At 45.1% G+C, this 5,144-nt stretch overlaps 1 long non-coding RNA gene across 1 annotated transcript; it reads right to left on the bottom strand.

Moving 5' to 3' along the window:
* Window positions 1-3,477: 3,477 nt before the first annotated feature.
* On the bottom strand, window positions 3,478-5,138 carry LOC115299531. The gene is made up of 2 exons (XR_003912219.1): window positions 4,372-5,138; window positions 3,478-3,992 (listed from the first exon to the last, which is right to left on the bottom strand). It is a non-coding gene; the product is annotated as an uncharacterized LOC115299531 (long non-coding RNA).
* Window positions 5,139-5,144: the final 6 nt, after the last annotated feature.

Raw genomic sequence — 5,144 nt, 5'->3', positions numbered from 1 at the left:
GCCTGAGGCAAGTGAGCCAGTATGTTAGCCCCCGCACCAGCACCCCTTCTTAGAAGTTCTTCCCTCCACAGCTGCTCTGCCTGAACCCTGGCTTCTTACAGGCCACCTTGTTATGCTGGTTCCTGTCAGCCTCGTGGGTCCCCACCCCCCACCGCCAACACAGTAGGCCGGAGAGACAGGCTGCCTCACACAGTGTGGCAACAAATGACCCCTGATGTGCTGCTGCGTTCCTGATCCAACACTCACTGGCCTAAACAAGAATGTGTTACTCGTAAAGGTGAGCATTGCTCTGGGCTCCTCCTATTCTCGTCCACAGAAGATTAAAAAAGATAATCGGGGAAGAATGTTTTGGCTCCGGGAGCGGCTACCATGCTTGGTCCACCCCGTTTTGAATCCATATTTATTCAAATAAAAAGCTGCATTTCTGCACCCACTCCCCTCCCGTTAGTTCTATGTCGGAGGACAAAACACAACCCGGTCCCTTCAAATCTACAGAGGCAAACGCATTCCCCGGCAGGCACCACTTCTGCATCCTTAGCTTCTTTTTTGAAGTTCATTTATTTGGGGCCCCTGGGGGGCTCAGCTGGTTAAGCATCCAACTTCGGCCCAGATCATGATCTCACAGTTCGTGGGTTCGGGACCGGCATCAGGCTCTGTACTGACAGGTCAGAGCCTGGAGCCTGCTTCAGATTCTGTATGTCCCCCTCTCTGTATTCCTCCCCTGCTCATGCTCTGCCTCTCTCAAAAATAAATGATTTTTAGCTTTAATGTTAATTGTAAAGCTGTCCTCATTAAAAAAAAAAAAGTTCATGTCTTTATTTCCAGAGAGAGAACATGTGCACATAAGCAGGGACTGGGAGGCGGGGGGGGGGGGGATCCCCAGCAGGCTCCATTCAGAGCTCGATGCAGAATCGACCCCACGAACCATGAGACCATGACCTGAGCTGAAATCCAGAGTCAGACAAGCAACTGAGCCACCAGGCGCCCCATCCTCTGCCATAAAGATGTGATTTCAAATCCTTTCACTTTCCCAAATGGTTCCCATTTTTCAAGTGTGCTCAGAACTAAAAAATAAAAAGATATAGCCAGAAAGGCTGCAGGGCACAGCTGACTATCCCTCCCTGGTAAAGGACAGGAGACTTCTGGAAATGGAGGCGTTAGCTCCACACTGGGCACGCTGTTGTGGCATAACCGCAGGCAGTCTGAGACTTGGTCCCACCTGGGAGAGGACGTCCAACTGCTCCTGCCCAGGGTGGCTGGATGCCCACATGCTCTAGTCAGGACATTAAGATTTGAGAGCCTCACCCCAAAGTGGAAAACCACAGGACCCCAGCCCATTCCGTTACTCTCTCCTCACCCCGGACTCTTCTTCAGCCCATGCCTTTCCCATCTAGAGTCTCCGTTCATAACCAGAGGCCCTTGTGTCCAAATCCCTGCCCTCACTCATGAGCCAAGACTTCCCGTGCTGGGTTCCACCTCCCCACCTGTGCTAAGTGTGAGCCTCCTACCGCTTACAGGGATGACATCAAATGGCATTTAGAAAGCGCCTGGCAGAGAGGAGCTCAAGAGACTGACCCCCCACCTGGTTTCCTTTGCATTTGCAACCTCTCTGCTCATCCTCCCCAAATCACACTGCCTTACGACCAAAAACAAATTGAGAACTCAGTTCAACAATATATACAAGTCCTTAAAACCTGTTTTGCATGGCTACAATCAGAGAGCTTCCAAAAATCAACACGGCCCTTAGGGATGCCTGAGTAGCTCGGTTAAGCGTCCGACTCTTGGTTTCAGCTCAGGTCATGATCTCACAGTTTGTGAGTTCGAGCCCTGCACTGAGCTCTGTGCTGACAATGAGCTGTCTGCTTGAGATTTCTCTCCCTCTCTCTGCTCCTCCCTGGCTTGCACTCGCACACTCACTCTCTCTGAAGAGATAAACACAAAAATTTAAAAATCAACACGGCCATTAACATCTAGTGACGGTTTGGAACAAAAAGTAAATTAATTGGCCCCAAAGGGAATCTCAATTTACAGTGTACAAAGAAGAGAAGGCTCTGTGGAAATACTCCTAAAACCTAAAGAGCCCCCAGGACCGATTATCTGAAACAATTTAGTCTCGAAGGATCAAAAATGATCACCACAGGGAACGTTCAGACTAAAAATGCCAACATTCATTATCACTTGTATCTGACCTGTCAAAAATAGTCAAAACTGATTTCAATAGGGGAAAAATAAAATATAGACTAAAACAGGGCTCCACTGATAAAACTGCCTACCGCGCAGCTTCCATTCACTGCACCCCGCTTGATGCCTCACTTCGCAAGGCTTCCCACGCCGTCTTGCGTGGCTGCAAGGGAGCTGCAAACAGGTCTCCTTTCGCACTCATACGTCAGTTTCCTAGGCTTTCACAAATGCCCCTTTTAAGGACCTAACGCTCATAAGCTCTAAGGCGGTAAAAAAACCACCATATCAATGTCTTAAAAATGGTTTTAAGTCCTATAAATAATCCAAATAGAAATAACCCATAAATAATAGTCGAAAGTGAAAATGACATGAAAAGTTGTTCCATCTCAATAGCAATTAAAAAAATTTTTTTAAATGTTTTCTTTATTTTTGGTACAGAAGAGACAGAGCATGAGAGGGGGAGGGTCAGAGAGAGGGAGACACAATCTGAAACAGGCTCCAGGCTCTGAGCTAGCCGTCAGCACAGAGCCCGATGCGGGGCTCGAACCCACAAACGTGAGATCTGACCTGAGCCAAAGTCGGAGGCTTAACCGACTGAGCCACCCAGGCGCCCCCTCAATAGCAATTTCAAAACTAAAGGAAGAGGGAGATCCTCTTTTGCCCCAGCAGCGTGAAAAAATGAAACGAAACTCAGATCGAGGAACTGGGAATTCTCTAGTAGGCAGCTTTCTGGAAGGCAGTCTGGCAAAATAAATGAAAATGTACAATCTGCCTATCTTTTGACTCAGCAGTTCTACCCCTAGGAATTCATGCCAAGGAAATCATCAGAAAACTGTGCAAAGACACTTATAGGGCACAAGGATGTTGACATTTTAAGACTGAAAGGGGCGCCTGGGTGGCTCAGTCGGTTAAGCATCTGGTTTCGGCTCAGGTCATGATCTCAGGGTTTGTGGGTTCGAGCCCCGCATTGGGCTCAGTGCTGACAGCTCAGGGCCTGGAGCCTGTTTTGGATTCTGTGTCTCCCTCTCTCTCTGACCCTTACCTGCTCACGCTGTCTCTCTCTGTCCCTCAAAAATAAATAAATAAACAGAAAACAAATTTTTTTTAATTAAAAAAAAAAAAAAAGACTGAAAGACAGAAAACAGCCCCATGCCTACTAACAAAGGACTGGCTGCAGAATCAATTGCTGTACAGAACTCTGGATCACTGTGTCCTGATTTTGTAACCATTGCCATTAATCAAGATGGATAGAGATATTCAAATTCAACACATCAAAACAAGAACCAAAATCAAACATTATGAGAAATTAACCAAACATTTTAATCTCCCTTAGGTGTCTGTGCACACAGAAATTTCCAGAAGGCACAACACAACACCAAAAGGGTCCTTTCAGTAATCGCTGTCATCTCCATTTTCTATGTATTTTTTTTATAATGAAAACTTTGTAAGAACAAATGTTATTTTCTAACAAAACATTCCCTAAATGTAAGTATTTTAGAAATGAAAGATTCATCTATATTAGTGTCACATTCACAACGTCAGGAACACTCTCCCTAAACTTACCTCCTTGTGCCTTCGTTCTGAGTCTCTTAAGTAAATTTGAAACAGTAAAATGGGTAACCGCACACAAGAATTCCTACTTGGTGATTATTCGGAGGGGCTCTTCCGCACCCCCATTTCCACGGAGACGCAATGCTGGGTCACGACTGCCACTTTGAACGAAACAAGGGTGTTTCGTCTCGTAGAGATGGTCTCAGAAGTATCAGGCAAGACTTTGGAACTGGTTTCATTAACAAAGTTGCTTCAAGTAACTAAAAAAACATTTTCTTTTTGTTAGATTTCATCTCAACTTTGTCATGCAGATCACCAACCAGAACCAGCAGAAGGAGGAGTCTCCAGAGCAGGCATTGTTCGAACTCAAGACATTAAATTTTATTTTCCTTGAGTAATTATCCAGGAATGTTAACCTAACATTCTTTTGCTCAAATTTACCAAAGTTTTAATGACTCTGAACTTAATTCCAGCACTTTCCTAGTTTTAAGACAAGTTTGCAGTTTTAAAGGTTTTCATTTAAAAACCATCTTCACAACGAATTTTTAGGTTGAAAGCATCCCACGCTCTAACAAAAAATGACATTAAGCGGATATTGCGGGCTGTGTGGTATAGGTTAGAAAAAGTTAAACTCCTTACTAGCAGAGCCTGGACACCGGACACTTCTACCTTCCTTAAAAATCGGGAGAAGGTGCAGGATGTTCTAAGTTTTTCCAAGTCACTGGGGAGAGATAAAGTTGCACTGTGAGAACTCCGAGGAGACTGTTGTCCTTTACCCCATGTGGAAACTTCCGGGAGAAAAGGCGGTTTCAACTTTGCCTTAATACCAAAGTTGGCATGTATGACAACCTTTAACTGTAATTCGAGAGGTCAAGTTCACGTTCTATGAAGTGAATTTGATCGAAAAAAATTACCAAGTAGAAATAAACTTTTATTAAATACATACAACGCCAGGGTCACAAAAGAGAAATTGGTACTGACAGGTAATAAACTACGAACGCAAAAAGGGAATTCACGTAGAGAGCAGAAATTACTGACTGGAGGCTTTGGGGAGGGGAGGCATTTTTTTGGAATGAGACTCGAAAATACACAAATTCACAAAATTAACAAATTAGGCTCTTTCCGGTTTTGTTTTTTTAAAGACTTCCCGTATCCTGAGGTTATGCTGTGTACGCTTCCTGGCAGATCCCATAAATGACAACACACCCTGGAGACAGTCGTCGGGACACTACCATCTCGTGGACCCTAACCTGGACTTGGCACTTACCGCCCCACCGACGAAAATCTTACAAAAGATCCGCTATTTTCAGATGCACAACCATACATGCAAAGTGTATGCTACAGCATCAACCCTCTGGGTTTACCCGGGAGCTTGGAGATTTGCCCGACAGGAAACCTCTGGGCTCGGAACC

Source organism: Suricata suricatta, chromosome 8, assembly GCF_006229205.1.
Source record: "Suricata suricatta isolate VVHF042 chromosome 8, meerkat_22Aug2017_6uvM2_HiC, whole genome shotgun sequence".
Lineage (NCBI taxonomy): Eukaryota > Metazoa > Chordata > Mammalia > Carnivora > Herpestidae > Suricata > Suricata suricatta.
The sequence above is the reverse complement of the archived record's forward strand: the minus strand, read 5'-3'. Positions and strand labels throughout refer to the sequence as shown.